This window comes from Balaenoptera borealis, assembly GCF_965194805.1.
Source record: "Balaenoptera borealis genome assembly, chromosome: 2".
Taxonomy (NCBI): Eukaryota; Metazoa; Chordata; class Mammalia; order Artiodactyla; family Balaenopteridae; genus Balaenoptera; species Balaenoptera borealis.
The window spans coordinates 42,038,536-42,058,158 of NC_138867.1; the positions used below are offsets into that span (position 1 = coordinate 42,038,536).

At 38.2% G+C, this 19,623-nt stretch overlaps 1 long non-coding RNA gene across 1 annotated transcript; it reads left to right on the plus strand.

Moving 5' to 3' along the window:
• The first annotated feature begins 845 nt into the window (after nucleotides 1–845).
• LOC309624455 lies at nucleotides 846–17,931 on the plus strand. Its single transcript, XR_014241939.1, has 2 exons — nucleotides 846–4,168; nucleotides 14,203–17,931. It is a non-coding gene; the product is annotated as an uncharacterized lncRNA (long non-coding RNA).
• The last annotated feature ends 1,692 nt before the right edge of the window (nucleotides 17,932–19,623 follow it).

Below are 19,623 nucleotides of genomic sequence, written 5' to 3' on the forward strand. Positions count from 1 at the left end.
TATACAGTAGCACAGTCAAAAATAAAATTCACACAACATGAGTGCATTAGTCAGGGTTCTCCAGAGAAACAGAACCAATAGGATATATACAGATATATTTATGAGAGGAGATTTTTTTTTACAGGAATTGGCTCACGTGGTTATGGAGGCCAGGAAGTCCCACAATCTGTCATCTGAAAGCTGGAGGACCAGGAAAGCTAGTGGTGTAATTCAGTCCGAGTTCAAAGGCCTGAGAATTGAGAAGCTGATGGTGTTAAGTCTGGTTTGAGTCCAAAAGCCAAGAATCAGGAACACTGATGTCCAAGAACAGGGAAAGATGGATGCCCCAGTTCAAGCAAAGAGAGCAAATTCACCCTTCCTCCACATTTTTGTTCTAATCAGGCATTCAGCCAATTGGATGATGCCCACCTGCACTGGTGAGGGTGGATCTTCCTTACTCAGTCTACGGATTCCATTGCTAATCTCTTCCTGAGACATCCTCACAGACACACCAGAAATATCTTATCCACTATCTGGGCATCTCGTAAACCAGTCAGGTTGACACATCCATCATCATGAGAAAATGAAATTCTTTTGTTTTTAATTAATTTGTCTTTCCTCCTGAGCCCCTAAAATCGGCAGCAGAATAGAAACAACTTTCATCAGGTTTTTAACTTTATTGTCATCTGATTATCTTAATGCTTCCTTTATGATGGTAAAGCTCTTTCTTAGAAAAATAATAAGATAAGTTTTGTCCCAGACTTCTTGGTGTTCTCTCCATCTCTCTGGCTCCTCTCCAAAATTATGCTTGAATGTACGTGCCAGTGGAAGGGAGGTGTGTGTCTCCCACCACCTCACAGTGGAGAGAATGAGCCAGTCTCTCTCCAGGCACTGCATCTCTGGCCCTCTGGTCTCCCAAGGCAATGCTGTTATTTTACTGCTGCCTGCTTTATTTGCATTTACAATTGAATCCAACAACTGTGACAGCTTAGAAAATCTGCTCTACTTAGGGCTCCAAAGAGTTCCCTGTGCCAGTGGACCCCACACTGGCTTTCAGCTTCCCCTCAAACCCTGCGGTGGAGCCTGCAGTGACTACTTGGTTTCACCTATGCACAGTGGAACCAACTGCTGCCCAGGAAAGTTCAACTTCAAGGCCTCCTCTCACCTAAGCAAATGACACTGCCAAGTTGCCTTTACCAAGAGATAATGCACTGGCACCCAGGTAGGTAGAACATCCTGTGCAGAGACCTCCTTCGGGAGGCCCACCCTTTTCCAGCACGTGTCCCTTTCTGCCATCTGCAGCCTCTGAGGGTCTGGAAGAGTGAGGAGACCAGGTATTGGAGTCACATGCTTTATTACCTCCCTCAAGCTTTTTTTTTCTCCTAGCAATGAGGGTGTATTAGTTTCCTATCACTGCTGTAACAAATTACCACAAACATAGTGGCTTTAAACAACATCCATTAATTATTTCATAGTTCTATAGATCAGAAGTCTGGGCACAGTGTGGCTTAGTGAAGACTTCCACTTAGAGTCTTACAAGGACTAAATACAGGTATCATCATACTGTGTTCTGTTCTGGAGGCTCTAGGGAAAAACCACCTTCCAAGCTCTTTCAGGTCATTGGTTAAGTGCAGCTCCTGCTGTTGTAGGACTGAGGTCCTGGCTGGCTGTCAGCAGGGATGGTCCTTTGCTTCCACAGGCTGCCTGCATTCCTTCTCATGGGTTCCACGTGACTTCCCTCCAGCAACAGCAGAGGGAGAGTTGCTCTCACACTTCAGATCTCTCCCCTTCTGCTGCATCTCTCTGTCTTCCTCTGCTGCTTCTAGCCAGGGAAAAGTTCTCTGCTTTTACAGGCTCGTGTGATGAAACTGAACCACCTGGATAATCCTGGATAATCTCCCGATTTAAGATCTATAACATATTCACATTTCCAGGGATTAGTGTTTGGACATCTTTGGCAGGGGGAGGGTATTCTGCCTACTATGGTGGGGGGTTATTAATGACTTCCTCTTCCTGGATGAACCTCTGTTAGGTAAAACACTTTGATCTAATTACCTAGCCTATTATTGATATGTTACATGAAAGCCAAAAAAAATATTGGTACAACAGTTTTGACCTATTGCACATATAAGAAAAATGAGGCTCACAGAATTTAATTGTCTTGCTCTCACAATCTGAATATTCAGTGTCTGTCTGTGATGAGCCACATAAACAATATTCAGGACATTTTTTTTCCACATTCTCCCTCTTTTGGTATGTGGAGTCATTTTTTCAGTTCTGATGACATCCTGAAGACAGCCCCTAGGAACTAATGATGTCTATTTTTAACGCCATGGTACAAGATCAATCCAGTTAAGCAACATGGGCCTCTGGCAGGCACTGGCTTCTTAGGTTCCCACTTTACCTGTGGTGCTGACGTTCTTGGGGACCTGGAAGATCTCTATGATGAACATAAACATCAAAAAGTAAAGAGAAGAAAAAGAAGTCATTTTAGCCAAGGCAGGAAAGTTTGTCACAAATCCAACTGTTTTCTTCCTGAGTTTCCTCTTACTTTAATAGAGAGGCATGCTATCCACAAGAGGCTGAATTCTAGAGCATGAGTCCTGGTTTACATAATTTATCTCCTAACCTATTTTATAATTTTAGAGGAGTCAGGCAATATACAGAAAAATGTGACCAATTTAGACGATATGGCAAAACATGCCATTTGGTCTCATTTATCATAATAGGACTTTAAAAGGATACTCATGAACCACTTAGAACCCATGAGTTAGCTAAGCAGAACAAGTGGTTTTGAATAAGATCTACCCTTAAATCATTTAGTGCCTTGCTGCATCATGAAAAGCAAATACTGAAAAAAAGAAAAACCTCTGAGAGTCATAACAATCAACTTCTCAGAAAAACAATTTCACCCCTGCTTAAAGGGCTTGCAAGGTCAAGAGGACCACCTTTATTCTAAGTTCCAATCCCTCTGCGATACGTAGGTGCATTTCTCCCCCGGCTCTATGACAGGGGAATGGAACCTGTTTGGCCACCTTCATCCTCCCGTGTAACAGTCTCCAGCTAGTGTGTTAACTAACTCTGGGCACTCTGTCCAGCAGAAGAAAGAAGCTGTCCACAGCCAATTTTGAGGCAAGAACACTGAACACAGAGCAAGAGCAAAAGGTTTTGCTTTGGAAAAAAAATGGTCTGAATATTGTTTATGTGACTCATCACAGACAGACACTGAATATTCAGATTGTGAGCAAGAGGGTCAGGTTTGTGCAGTGGGCGGGTCTGCACGTTCAGACACGGTCAAGCCCGATCTAGCCTTCTGCCCACGGGCTTCAAGCCCCTTTCATGGAAGAATACAGTGGAGAGGGAGTCACATCCTCCAACACGCCCCTCACAGTAGACAATGGAACTACAGACTGGGATCTCTTAATGGTTTATGAATCATTGCTCTTCTGTGAACACAGGAGACTGAGACCTATAGTGAAGAGACTGTTTTGAACACCAAACGCAGCCGGCAGAACCTCTCCTAAGAGGCAGAGACTCTACTAATGGAATCTCTCAAAACCACTAAAGACACGGCCAGCATCCTACTTCAGGATCCACGTGCTCACATTATGAACCAAGGGTACAGAAGGTATCAGTGGTACATGTGATTTCCACTGAACCACATCATCACAGCTACCTTAACATCATTTTTGCTGACCACTGATACAGCTCTTGTCACAATACATCAAAATTATTCATTTAAATCATAATTATAATAAGTTAAACTTTATATATGTTATCTCAGTTCATCCATACAGTAACCTGAAGAAGTAGACACCATGATTGTCCTATGTTATAGGTGAGGAAACTGAGCAGGGGTGAGGTTAAGCCATTCCCCTCAGATCACACAGCATCTGCTAATCCGGATCCACCTCCAGAGCCCAGCCCTTGAATTCTCTGCTAATAATACCTGCAGTGGCCTGCTTTTCCTGCCAGGCAGCAAGCTCACTGAGGGCGTAGGCTGCTTACTACACACCTCTGCATCCTCCATGACTGACATATAATAGCTGCTTAGAAAATGATAAATAAATGTCACATGAATAGTCCCACGTCTTGTCCAACACAGTCCACTGATCCTTCTGGCTAAAACATACTTTCTTTAAGGTCATGGACCAAGACTCATTCGTAGGAAGAACAGACTGAGGAGATGGTAAGTGGAATCTGGTCAAGTGGCCAATAACATTCCTTGAACTGGCTATATTACTGGTTACTTGCCCTTATAAGCTATTGGAGGTCAGGGTGACAAACTCATTTGGCAAAGTTTCCTTGACTCAGTATTATTTTATTATATATAACATATGAGTTATTAATCAATCTATAATTTACTTACATTTATACTGAACCAGGTAAGACCTACATAATCATTGTCTAACAAGTATTACTATTTTCTTCATTACTCAATTGGGAGATGAATTTTGGGGGAAAAAATTCAAATATAGAAGTACACACAGGAAAAGATCAAATCCTCTACATTCTCTGTGTTTTCCTCCCAGAGGTAATGACTATAAACAACTGACTATGTATCTTGCTTTGCATTTGTATACAACTTTTCTCCCAAATAAATGAGATTACATAAACTGTTGCACTGAAACTAGATTAAGTTCTGTAACAAAGTAAGAAAGAGGATGGAAGTATAACACTGTGTCTCAGCAAAGGCTGCTTGTAGAGTAGGTGGGGCTCACACTCCCACCCTCCACTCCCACCTGTTCTGAGGGATTCCCCACTTCTCATAGACTTGGGGGACCTCCAAGCTTTGTGAGTCTTTGTAAGTCTCTATTAGGAAATTAGGAGCAGATTCGTTTGCTAATAAGCTGAAAATCTGGTGCATCCTTCATACTGATCAGTTATTGCTTAAGTAGTGAAAGTGAGAGTAATTTTAATTGAGTCCACACTTTCCGTTTTCAGACCAAGCCTTAAAGACTGGTCTTGCTTGGGATTGCTTGTTGATTTTTATTCAAAATAAATCTTGGGCATCTTTCTATTCTTCTTAAAAATTGAGTAATATTCTCAAGTATGACTGTTCCATACCATAATTAGTATTTCCCTTTTGATGAAGGAGATTTAGGCTCTTGCAAGATTTTTGCTATTAGAAACACTACTGTGATACATTTCCTATAAAAGTTGTAGGACTTACTGTAGAAAAAAAGTTCAAAATGTGTATTAAAATACCTTAAAAAGGTAACTGTTATGTATGGATGGCGTGGTTGCATCCCCCCAAAATTCATATGTTGAAACACCTCAAATGAGATGGTGTGTTAGTAGGTGGAGCCTTTGGAGATAATTAGATTTAGATGAGGTTGGAAGGGTGAAGCCCCCACAAGGAATTAGTGTCCTTATTAGAAGAGAAAGACTAGAGCTCTCACGTTTTCTCTGCCATGTGAGAATACAGCAAGAAGGCATTGTCTGCAAACCAGGAAGAGTGACTTTACCGGGAACAGAATGAACTGGCACCTGGATCTTTGCCTTCCCAGTCTCTAGAACTGTGAGAAATAAATTTCTGTTGTTTAAGTCACCTAGTCAATGGGATTTTTGTTTTAGCAACCTGAAATAAGACAGAAATCCCATCTGAAAAATATAATTGCTAATACTATCTTAAAATATTTATTTACTTTGAATCATTTTCCCAAGTATATAAAATATTAGTTTATATGTTTGGCTAATGCTGTATATTTGATTGTGTATCGTGCTTTGTATTACACTTAACATTCTATCATAACATTATCTCAATCTATTATTTATTAAAAACATGATTTTTAAAGGTTGCCCACTGCATCACATGTATGTAACAAAATTTATTTACCTGTTCTTCTATTTTGGCCATTTACACTGTTTCCAATTTTCAGTTATAAACAACGGTCAAATGAATATTGTAGTAAGTCAACCTGTAAGGTAGGTAATGTTATAATGAACATTTTATAGATAGAGACCACGAGCCACAGGAAGGCTAAGAAGCTTGCTTAATAGAACAAGTATATGGAATAGAGAAAAAGAGGAAAGAATGATAACTGTTGTTTCACACTATTTACCCTCTCTGCCTCAATTATTTTACTACCTCACAACAGGATTATTAGGATCAAATGAAAAAATGTTGAAATTACTTTGAAAGAGAATATTATCATGGAGCACTTATAATGTCCAGATGTAATAGGGAATAACAAATCTGACTCCATATTAGATCTGCTTCTTTTACCTTAACCTTTGTTTTCTATTGCTTTCATTACAAGTTAATCACTAAAGGGATGTTGTCTATAGCTTAATGTACACATAAGCCTGTCTCCAACCCCCATGCCTGAATGTAAAACTAATATACCTTTGTTCAGCTCACAGGAAACATCCTGACCCAGCCCACCTGTGAATGGCTGCAGGAAAGGAGAAATTAACACATCCCCTCCTGGATGTGGGCTGAAACCAGATATTTGCAACAACTTATGGCCTTTTTACTTTACCTCCTCACCTTCCCCTTTCTTTGTTCTATAAAAGAAACTAGCATTCAGACCTCAGGAAGATGGTTCTCTAGGACATTAGTCCACCATCTTCTTGGACTCCCAGCTTTTCAAATAAAGTCATTATTCTTTGCTCCAACACCTCATCTCCTGATTTATTGGCCTGTCATGTGGCAAGCAGGATGAGCTTGGACTCAGTAACACAGATATTAAGTTAAAAATGAAGGTGAAGCTCTACTCGAGGAAAAGAGTCAAATATAATGTAACTATTACTTAACAAATTTCCATGCTGTGGGAGTTTACCTGAAGATGACAAAAATGTGTTACTGTGTGAAAATAAATAAATTTGCATTGGATAGTTAGAAAATTGACTGTTCTTACTCTTATTTTATACTTCCTTGGTAATTCCTTTTTATATGTGAGTTGATTCCCTAGGGGGAAAAAATGTGTGCTAGAGTTCTTATCTGATTTATTAACAGTTTACTTTTTAAAGTGGAATTCATATTTGTATAATTGTGAATGACCTTTATGAGTTTTAAATCTTTTTGCATCATTCATGAAAGATAAGTCTAAGGCTGCATATGGTTTTGGTGGCTTAGGTTCAATAAGGTGTTGAACCTCATGAAAGTGTTTCTCGTAAATAAAAAAAAAATCATGGAATTAATATAGAGTTCAATTTATTAACTATTAATACTAGGGGTAATACCAGGTAATACCTTTGGACTGCTACCTAGGGGCACTATTGTCTCGTAAATTCAAAGAAACAGAACAAAAGGGAAAGGGAAGGAGAAAAATATAAGTTGAATAGAAAAAAAAAAAAAAAATCAGAATGAACAGTAAGGAGGATTAAAGAGGTAGACATGAATAAGACATTGCCAAAAATTTGCAGCAAGTTACACTAAATGTAGCAAGGTTTATATGTTACCTATGTTTTTGAGTAAAGATTTCAAGAAAAATGTAAATTTGGGTTTGGAAATTATAAAGCAGTACACTCAATACAAGCTGTATATTATATCTCTTCAACAAGTAAATCATGATCAATAGAAGATCTTACACATGCTTTATAATCAATATTTCAGCCCCACCTACCATAGCCATGAAAGCTATCTTTTCTCAATTCTAAGGAGAGGATCTTTAGCAGAAAAGTGATTCTGTTTAGAAGTGGTAACTCCACCCATTCCCCCAAATGGTGCTAGAGTCAGTTCTTCTGAGGCTGAATATTCCACCTACCATAACTTGATTCTAACTCCTTATTCCAATTTCCACCCCCTTCCAACCATCATTCTCCTAATCAGAAATATCATAAGAAATCAAAGCATTGCTGATGCCTTCAGAAATCCTGACGTATCAAGTGGATTTTCTTCAGTTCCAAGGTATAGAAATCCCTGCTCAAACTAGCTTAAAACTGTAAAAGAAATCATTGTCCCATATTACTGAAGATCCAAAGGAAGTTCTAAATTCAGGAGAGGCTTGATCCAGGAGTTCCAAGGAGGCCACAAAAACTCAGTTCTCTGCACCTTTGCTCTACTATCAACGGTACCCACTTCATCCCTGAACTCTCCAAAGAGGCCTAGCAGTTTCTCTGGGCTCTACTCTGGTGATAGCAAGTTTACAGAGTTCCAAACCATGCATCCTCACATTATACCAACCATGGGGAGAGAAAAAACATCTACGTTCCAGAAATATCAGTAAACATCTCCTTGTGTCTCATGAACTCTGACTGGGTTGTTGCCAACTTCAGAACTGGCCAGAAGAATGAGATTTGTTGATTGCATTTAGTCACTTAGGACTCAAAGCCATAATTTGGAGTGGAGTGGACACTAGTCAAACACGTGACTGTTATTGGGAAGTATTCAGTATCCCAAACCAAAGTTGAGCTTTTCTTATATAAGAGGTTGATTGGATACTAGGCAATAATAGCAACAACACTCCCACAATAGCTGCTGTACATAATGGTTTAGAAGAGGGAAGATAGTAAAGGGAAAAAGGGTAATGATATCATGATAGCACATAAGATCCAGAAGTTGTTCTAAGGTCCGTACAACAGAACAGATCGAGAAAGAGTTAAATCATACAACCTCACACATCAACAAATACAATCTTAGAAAAAGCACCCTAACTTTCACTTACCTGGGTTGCATATACCCATGAAAAATGTGTAATGCCATTTTCCTCATCCTTACTGAAGTTAATCAATTTTGAAAGAGCACTGATTAAAAGTTACAAAAATTGGAAGAAAGATATGATCTTCAGAAAACATTTCAAACATACATTAATATAGCAACAAACCTCCTAAAAAGCAGATAGTGATACATAATGCAGACGTTCTTAGTCCTATGAAACATGAGAGGAAAAAAATTCAGGCCCACTCTAAATGGAACACAAATTTATTGTAGGAGGCAGATTTTATTGCTACTTTGAGAGAGCTGTTATTGTCTAGCATGTCAGCTCTCCCATCTCCCACAACACATCTTTGTCACTGCACCGTCACTCAAAATATGAAAAATCATAGACCTCAAAATATTTAGAAATCTGTAGTTTGTTGGCAGTGCATTAGAAGACAACATATTTAATAAGATCAGAAAATCCAACAAAAGTCAGTACTTCTCCAAATCAGAAAGTGGCAATGTTTTCTCTGCAGGTACTGAGAGGTTGGCATCACACCAATCAACCCTTAGGCTCAGGTGCCCCCAAGAGTTGACTTTCGACAATTCCAATCTATTACACTGCTCAGCTTCTTTCCTACCTTAGAAATCCGCCATCTAACCCAAGGGCCTGAAGGGTTCATGATACAAGTGCATAGGACTTAGCCTGTTGCCTCAGAGCACATTGACACAAGAAATTATGGACTAAAAAATATGTGACATTGACTGCAAAAGATATTTCAACTCATTTATTTATTTAATAGACAATTACTGAGTATATTTTTGTGCCAGATATTATGATATGCAATAGAAATATAAACCATGAGTAATAAAGTTTAGTGAAGGATAGTGACAAAACTACTGTGTGATACAGTCTAGATCTGTGATTGAGAATTGAGACAGGAGCTAGGTTTATGGGATCAGAGAGAAAGAGAAGCCAATCCAGAATGGCCAGGTCTAGGGTCAAAGGAAGGAAGGAATGCAAAGAATGGGGGAGGCTGGAAAAATACATTTTGATGAGCACGAACTTAAGATGAGTACTTCAAGCAGGTGTATTCAAGGGTCTTTGCAGTGTGGGTGGGGGTGAGGGATAAGTTAGGAGTTCGGGATTAACACATCCACACTACTAGATAAAAAAATGGATAACCAACAAGGACCTACTGTATAGCACAGGGAACTCCACTCAGTACTCTGTAATGACCTATATGGGAAAAGAATCTGAAAAAGAATGGATATATGTATATGTAGAACTGAATCACTTTGCTGTACACCTGAAACTAACACAACATTGTAAATCAACTATACTCCAATATAGAATAAAAATTATAATAATTTTTTTTAAAAAAGAGTCTTTGTAACTAGCTAATGTAAATAGGTATTTCCTAAAAGTGCACTTTCAAACCTTTATGCCAATAATCGGAAACTATTAAGTACTATACCTAGGGCAATCATTTGTCAGCACTGATATATACCTGCTGTTACAACAATATTTATTAATGGCACCCCCTTTCATCCTCAAAAGCATCCTGGTTTAGACGATAACTTGTATAGTTACCTTACTTTAACAAAATATCAGTGGGACCTTTTGTCACTCCACGATTTAAGTAAATTTGCCTAGAAGCCTCTCCCTTCCCTCACACTGTCTTGGCCTTTGGAAGCCCAAATCTCTCCCTGAGATTTTGACAAATTCCCAGGGTCTTACATTAACCCAGACTTCTGGGCTCCCATGACCCTGCATTCTCCCTGTGGGCTGCCCTCATGGCCCCAGGCAGAAAACGCATCCCTACACATTCTACAGGAAAATACACTCCCACAATTAGCATTGAAATTCTTTTTTAGTGACGACAAGTGGAAAACAGAGCAGAGGTGTGCAACACTCATCACCCAGAAAACTAATTTCATCTGTAAAGTATGTATCTGTCTTCTAATGGCAGTGGTTCAGCAGTTTCCGTCTTACCTCTTCTCCCAGGTCGTGTCCAGTCTCACGTTTGTTTTTTTTTTAATAAATTTATTTATTTATTTTATTTTTGGCTGCCTTCGGTCTTCGTTGCTGCCCGTGGGCTTTCTTCAGTTGCGGAGAGCAGGAGCTACTCTTCTGGCGGTACGTGGGCTTCTCATTGTGGTGGCTTCTCTTGTTGCAGAGCACGGGCTCTAGGCATGCAGGCTTCGGTAATTGCAGCTCGTGGGCTCTAGAGCGCTGGCTCAGTAGTTGTGGCACATGGGCTTAGTTGCTCCACAGCATGTGGGACCTTCCCAGACCAGGGCTCGAACCCATGTCCCCTGCATTGGCAGGCAGATTCTTTTCTTTTCTTTTCTTTTCTTTTTTTCCTTCTCTTTTCTAATCTCGGCAGGCAGACTCTTAACCACTGCGCCACCAGTCTCACATTTTTCCAAATCCTCTCTCTCCGCATTTTCTTTTCTCCCCCCTTCTTTATCTTTTTCCCTTATCTGAAGGAGTCAATTTAACCATTTCTCCCTTTATCTGATATACCTTCAACATGAGATCTTGGGATCTGCTAACATCTGTTCTAACCCCCTGTGAGGGGACAGAGGCAAGTTCTCTCCTAGTGCCAGTGGAAGCAGAGCTGGGAGTATGGGGGAAAAGGAATGGAGAATTAGAAGTAGTATGTCTTGGGGAAGAGTGGGAGAAGAAAGATCACAGAGATCCAGACAAATATGCAGGTGACTATTCTTATAGGTACTTTAAAAAAATAATTATCCTAAATACACCTAAAAGTCTCCTGCGCTTGATTTTCCTTTTATGGAAATTTATTATTCTGGGGGAAAAATCCATGACTTCTTCTCAAAATACAAACAGTAAGATAAAGCACATAGAAGGGAAATATAGAGGAAGGAGGAAAATTTGGTTAGTACATTTTTTAAAAACGCATTTCACGTGTGCTAGGAACAGGCTGCAAATTTGACTCAGTGCTTCCTAGAAATAAAAGCAAAGACCGAGAGAAAACCAGTAAAAAGATTCCTGATAGCTATAAGAATTCAAAAAAAAAAACAAAAACCTTAGAAAGAGATGACTTTCTTATTACTAAGACCTGAGAAGAACTTCTCCCATGAGTTTTCATTAAAAGTGTACTCTGAGATGTAATGAACCTCTTCCTCAGCCATGTCCCCTTAAGAACTTCAAGTTTTCTTCTCATGGCTGCTTCTTCTTCCATGCAAGTTAATGGCATATGCCCAATGTAACTGATTAAAAACATTTTTAGAAGAGGCTAAAACTACATGGTAAAAATTTGTAACATGGTAAAGATTTGTAACATTTTGATGGCTTGTTATACATTTTTTTAAACCATCTACAGCATTTGAGGGTTTGCCTAGCTTTCAGTCAATCCTCCTTGATTATAATTTCTCAAAGCCAAGAGTTTGATAGGAATTGAAAAGCAAAGAGTTCAAAATTGTATTCTTTGGCGAGAACTTATACTGTTGATACTGTGTGCTGCTGATTAAGGGCAAATCCATATTCCTTGACAATCAGCTGAGCAGGTTTCCTATAGCAATTAAACAGCCTAATCAAGACTTGCTGCTGAATAGATGGCTACCCCATCTACACATGAGGTGGGTCAAGAAACTTCTACTGGCAGAGTGAAGGATTCCTCAGAACATAGTTCTGGGTCTGCTCCAACACTTGGACAAATAACCAATCAACACCCAAGAATTCTTTGCTATAGAGCATGGGCATAATACAGCACCAAGAGAAGTCTTACTTTGAGCAATATAAGTTCCCACTGCAATCCAGTTCTAGTTTGCAGAATGCACTATATGATATTTGATCTGCTAAATAGAATTTGGTGGTCTCAAGCTATTAAATATTGGGTGACATTTCCTGAAAATAGCAATTTAGGTTTTGAATCAGATTATCTTGAACCATTCTCTAAAATAATCATTAGCTGACAGAACTTGCTTTAAGCCATTCATTACTTAGGACAGAAGAATAAGTTCCTATTTTCTCATAATGCGATGAAAGAAAACAAGATGTTCTTCCATAGGCTGAAGAAGAAGTGGGAGAGCCATGCTTGAAACACAGAGAGGTAGTGGCCTAATTCCACTGGAGACAGTGCAAGGCCTGGTTGGGGAAGCACAGAGCCACAACCTGGAGGCCGGGATCTGGGTTCTAGTTGGAGTTCTACTATTTACATGGTGTGACCTGAGTCCATCACTTAACCTCTTTGGATCTTTGTCCTTCTTTTAGAATGAGGAAAAGGGAAGGCCCAGAACAGATTATGGTTCTTAAGTATTTAAAGATATAGAATTTCTTCAAATAATAAAAAATTTGTTTCTACATTGTGTGGTATAGGTGATTGCACTGTTGACCTGAAACAAACAGACTGCCAGATATTTCTCCAGCAAAGACGAGTTTATTCAGGATCAGCAGAGAATTGCAATTTGAGGTCTGCAACCATGGCAAGCCACGTGCAAGTCCCTGCACGGCAAGGGAAGGAGAATGCTTTTATAGAGGGGAAAAGGAAATTGAGAGGGCTAGAGTAAACAAAGAGTTCATGGCTCTTCATTGGCTGAGTCCTTGCCAGGAAAGGAGAGGAATCTTTCTTCTTCCTGCTGGGCTCTACTATCATCAAAGGGTGTGAAAGTGTCCCCTCCTGGTTTTCCAACCCTATTTAACTGAGGTTTCTGTTTATCAAACGTTTTTGCAGCATCAATATGCCTTCATCAGAGTGTTAAAGCAATTTTTCTGCTCCAAAATTAATGTCTTCCAATTTAGAATAATATGCATAATATACCTTCATCAAAAGAGGGCAATGAGGAGCTATAGATAAAATATACAGTGTCCTTACCTTTATACATGATACTCCAACAAAGGTATATGTTTTTCCTTTTCTTGTATATAGATTCTGTGGAATACAAATATGAGGAAAGCTACAACAATGGAGTTTCTAGGTTCTCAATAGGGGAAAATGTCAATCCAGAGTTTCTTCATTTATATATCCCTATTTTAATGAAAACAATTTTCTTTAATGTTGTCTATGAATAAACTTAATTGTAAAACATCTGCATTGTTTTAGTTCCACACAGATCAATTTATACAAATAGCCTTCACAGAAAACAAAAGTTGAGCTCATTTTTCCACCAAAGTGGACATCTGCTAACCAATAAGGCTATATATGCATGTGGCTTCCACATATTTCACTGGCAAATGTTTCCCTCTGAACCAAAGTGGATCCTTCAAATGCAAAGGAATCCGCCATAGATAAGAAGTCTATTTAAATAATGCAGGAATGAATGTGTAAGTTCCAATTCTTCTTAGTAAGACCGGACACTCCCATGTTAATATTCTTGAACAAAGTACATCCAATATTCCAATATGCACAATGACAGGAAAAACACAATGATGATGATCATTTACAGATCTTAAATAACTTTAATCTTTTAAGTAGAGTTCCTCTTTCACAACTCTTTGAGTATATTTTCCAGCTAGTTAGCCTTCAATTCATAAAAAAAAGATAATTATTTAAAAAGTCAACCTAAGTCTTAGATTTGATCATATACAATTCAAATCATGCCCAGTATTTCACCAGCCAAAGTGCAAATTTTAAGCTATAATTTCTTTCTTGCTTTTATCCTCATAGATAAATATGGAGACTGAAGAGGAAATCCATCACCTAGAGAAGCATCATGACCACACAGAAGAGGATCAAAACTGATTCTGAATTTTTCAGAAGAAAACATAGTTAGATTACAAATTCCCCAAGACATGTAACATTTAGCATCATTAAAACTGATATGTATTAAACCAATATGTGGTAAAACCACTCTGGTTACAGGTGAACACTTCTTATATGTTCTACAAGGAAGTAGCTAAGGCAAAATACCCGATTCCTTCAGCAGTGTAATTAGAAAAGAAAAAAGAAAAAACTAAACTATAAAGGTAAATACTCCCATCTTGTGGCTGCTGTTGAAATAACATGTTTTAAATGAGGATTGTTTGCTGTAGAAAATTTAATTCAAGAAATCATCACAAACATCACTGCTATTTGTTGATCCTTCCTAAGTGCCAGCCACCATATTAGGTACTCTATGTACACCGTCTTATTAAATGCTCACAGCAACACAAAATTTGAATGTGCCATTTACATTTTTCAGTAAGTCATGTCATTTTATAATATGAAAGTTACTTTTTGCTACTATAATTTCACTTTTTTATTTAGTTGTTGAGAACAACTGAAATCCTGGCTGGACTCATATTCATTGATTAGTCATTTTTTCTAACAGAGCTTGGACCTCTTGGTTCTCAGTCTTGTGCAAAATATTCCATTCCCTCTTGTAGTATATTATTCTCAGTCATATGTGAATGGCTCACATTCCATTCATAGAGACCTCAAATTTAAAACTAGAGTCATTATGATTGTCAAGTAGTTTTTTTTAATCAAAATAAAGAATATTAATTTCTTTTTTTTTTGGCAACTGAATACACTGTTACAATTGATCTCTTACAGGAAAGGGATTTTACTTTTAATGACCTAATGTTGGATCAGGTCAAAATACTACTTCTGATTGGTCAAAGGCCACTGAAAAACTTCCAGAAGAAAGAACAAGTACAATTAGTCTTCAAGTGCCAATTCACAAGAGAACATGACATGAAATTTCATGCCTAGAAATATATATTATTAACAAACTAATTTTATAAAAAGGAATTCTCAAACCTCCATGCCATGGAGCCCATTTTACGGTATCATCTAATTCTAGCAAAACTGATGAGAGGCAGAGAGAGAAACAAAGAGAGACACAGACAGAGTTTCAGAGATAGAGACAAAAAGAGATACCCATTACAGTCACATCTCTTTTCAAAATAAAGTTACATTTTTCTGGAATATTTGTTAAGTTTACTCTAAAGACTTCCTGGCAGATGCAGGAGACAGAAAACACAACATTACTGTAAGAAGTTATCCACTTCAGAGACCCTAGTTGTTGGTTACTGGTTTCGAGGCCTCTGCAATTAGATCATGGCAGTGAGCTAAGCTTAAATAAAGATTTCCAGTTTTTAAAAGCTTGCTTAAGCTTGGAAAAGATAAGATTGGCCAGATAAAAGCTATCTTCTTAATCACTGTTGTTTGGTTATTTCCAGCCTGTTAACAATGTGTAAATTCTATTTTATGCCAGGAGTGGGAAACGATTGCTACCTTACCCCCTGGCTCCACCCCACACTCTTTTATCATAAATTATTGGATCTATGGAAACTGAAGAGAACTTTCTTCCATAAACTTTTATAGGCAAGAAGGATGAAGTTTTCTGGTCTATTTTTATATTATTATTGGGAATATATACCTTTCCTTAGTTTAACTAATTTGAATAAGGTAAAACAAACATTTAAGTTAATTAAGAAACTAGTAGGACTACATGTTCTTACTCAAAAGAGAGCAAGAACTATACAAATGGCACATACTAAGTCTTAGGTGATAAAATTTGGTTTTTGAGTAAGAGTAGTGTTAAAAAAAAGTATACCTCAATCAAAGTTTTAAAATTATTTTAAAAAACTAATCTAAATAAAGTTTAATCTTTTTATACTAAAAAACTTTAAACATTAGGGCAGAGTTTCCAGTTCAGCAAAATATGGTCCCATTCTCCAAATACATGTAATACTTTATACCATACCAAAATAAATAACCTGTTTTCATATTTTTTAAATAAGCCCGATTTTTAAAGTGAGCTCTCATTCTTGCATATTCCAAATGTGTAACTGAATCTCCAGCTATTCATACAATATGAACGTAGTTTTATCCCCATGTTATAGCCCCCCAAATTGCCGTCTTATGACTTCTGAAATAAGTTATATCCGGAGACTAGTACTGCAAGTTGAAAGCTTGCCTTAGAAATTGTGTGTATTCTGTCCGGTTGGCCAATAAGCAGAAGATCATGATTGCTGTATAAATTAGCTGCCTACTAGAGGGAGGAGCATATCAGTAACAAAGTACAGACGGTATAATGGTCTTCACAGCCTGAAGGAGCCCCTGAGGTCATGCTTCAACATCTGTATGCATGACTTAGCACTTGAGCTACTGTTAAAATTGAGATACCAAACTGGGATATGTACAATGACCAAATTAGCGCACCACTGCTTCTTGCTAATGTCAAATTCCACAAGGCTTTCTTTCTCCTGAATTATGTCATTAACTCCTTCCAATAAGAACAGCAATCGAATAAAATGGAAACACAAGCAGATGGTATCAAATCCTAAAGTACCATTTAGATAAAGTTCTCTAAAATAATAGGATGTCTATAGGACAGTTTGAAAACAATATGGAGAGTAGTCAGGATTAGACTTAGAAAAGGTATGTCCATTAATAAAACCTGTGGATTCTTGCTCGCCTCAGGGGAGAGACAGAATTCCCCTATTTCTCCATTGGCCCTACACTTAGGAAGAAGAACGAAAGTAACTAAGATATAACAGCTCTCTTACTCATCCCTCAGGGCCCTTCCTCCGAGAAAAGAACCTTCTTCCCAGTGGAAATATAAACTCTACAACCTAGTCTCTGTAAACTTGAGGTGCTTGGGGCAAGCTGGAGGCAAAGAGAGAAGAGACATCACAGCATACATAGGACAAGAATGGTCTAGATAAAATATGTGGTCACACATATAATCTGATTCGAGGAACACCAAAGTGTCCTCAGAAGGAATATCCTTTCTCTTTGAAGACACTGAATTGCCAGCATTCTAGATTCATTTCTTTCATTTTAAAGCCAGAGAACTTTTTGACTTTCAGGAATTCTTCATTCAACGGCAATTATCCGTGTGCAGGGTAAAATCCCTCTGCAGTTAACATTTAAGTGAGGATTAGTTGACTTTTTGCTGAAAAGCAGTTGAAGGAGAAGATAGCTGCTGGTTACCTACCAGCACAGAAACAGCAAAAGAAGAAAGCATGAGTCTTATAAAAACATACATTGTCTATTATCTAACTTTTCCCAGGGCTGATACTCTGCTCAAAATATCTGCTTTTGGTGGCTCCTCTAAGCATAAATAGCTATGAATTGTGCCTCTCAAAATAAATACGAAGGCTGTGGGAACATCTCACAGCCTCTCTAATTCACAGGCATAGGTTGTATTTTGCATTTGGCAAACCTATATTCTGATTTCTATCACTGAGATGTCTACTAATCTGGTTCTCAAGAATATCACATAGGGACTTCCCTGGCGGTGCAGCGGTTAAGACTTTACCTTCTAATGCAGGGGGTGCGGGTTCTATTCCTGGTAGGGGAGCTAAGATCCCACATGCCTTGAGGCCAAAAAACCAAAACATAAAACAGAAGCAATATTGTAACAAATTCAATAAAAACTTTAAAAATGGTCTACATCAAAAAAAATCTCTAAAAAAAAAATCACACGGCTGAGTTGTTTTACTATAAAAGGGAAGTGCATCAAAAAGCAAGGGAGAAGTTACTGACAGGTCTGGATCTCTTGGTTCCTACTGTAAGCTCTTGTTTCCATTTTATCAATATATTTCTTAAATATGCATATTTTCATTCATCAGTAAACCTTTGTTCTGGAGGATTAATATGTAACATCGCCTAGTTGTCTGCATTCTAATTAACTTGTCTGTCTTCTACAAATGTGGGAAGAGACCATTTGAAGTAATAGAAGGAATGTCAAATCTGGAGAAATGCACATGAAAGGAGAAACTAAGCCATCACTGGAGACTCCCTGTCTCCAAGGCCCCAAGTCTTCTAGGTTTGCCCCAGTTTCCAGTGACAACATAGTGCCACTATCCTTAAAACCTTTCCCTCTAGGAAAAACCTGACACTTACTGAGCCAATTTCGAGGAGATAATCTACCAGATCTAACCAGGGCCCCAAAGTGAGAACAACCATTGGTGAAGCAAGTACTTTTTTTTTTAATATAAATTTATTTATTTTTTTATTTTTGGCTGTGTTGGGTCTTCATTGCTGCGTGTGGGCTTTCTCTAGCTGTGGCACATGGGCTCGGTAGTTGTGGTGCACGGGCTTAGTTGCTCCGTGGCATGTGGGATCTTCCCGGACCAGGGCTCGAACCCGTGTCCCCTGCATTGGCAGGCGGATTCTTAACCACTGCCCCACCAGGGAAGTCCAAGCAAGTACTTTTAATAAAAAGAAGAACAACTGCTCTCATCTGATTGGAATATAAATTTCTTTTGGTATTAGCACCTCTGTACCAAATTACCTTTAATATCTTACTGTTCTCTTTGGGGAGTAGGTGTCATTGAACAAGTTTCTCTCTTCTCATAAAACTCCTAAATTTGATTTTAACATATCAACTTCTTTCATCTAATCCAAGTAAGAAAAAAAAAGGGGAAAAAAATATATATCTCTCTCAAACTCCTGAAATTCAGTTAATATTTCTTTCTTTTCCACTTTAGGTTAAAATATTTCCACTCTCTTTCAAACAGACTGAACCAGTTTCTTGCTGTGCCTTTTGGTGGCAGATAAATCCTGGACTGTATTCTTCAGGTTAAGAATGAAGGCCATACACATTAGTGTGCCATGTGGTAAATTTATAGAACTTTTTAAATAGGATGCTATTCAGATTAAGGAAAAACGCTGGGCACTTCAAAGTTTGAAGTGTTTTGTAGATTCTTGCCGAAAGATAAACAAGAAAACAAGAAACAGATAGTGAACATTAGACTGAGTTGATAAACATTTCTTCAAATAATGTAAAACATACTTATCAAATTAATTTCACTCTGGCTGTGTGATGCTAAATTTGCAACGTTTTGAATTGAGAGTTCCTAATTACAAAAGCACCCCACACACACCTTTGGTGCTCACTTTTGTTTACATTTGGCAAATGGTGTCTTCCTGCTTTTAGCAAAGGAAGGCTTAAGGAGGCTTATGACCATCTACACATCAAATAGTAGCTACAGACATCTTCCTTCTTAAACACTAGTTAGATACATATGTAATAATTATAAAGTTGAACTAAAACGGTCAGAACAAAATGCAGGAGACCAGTTCAATAAACTCTTAGCTATTTGAAAGCTCTCTTGAAGTATTCATGAAATCAGAACTACAGCTGAATTCCCA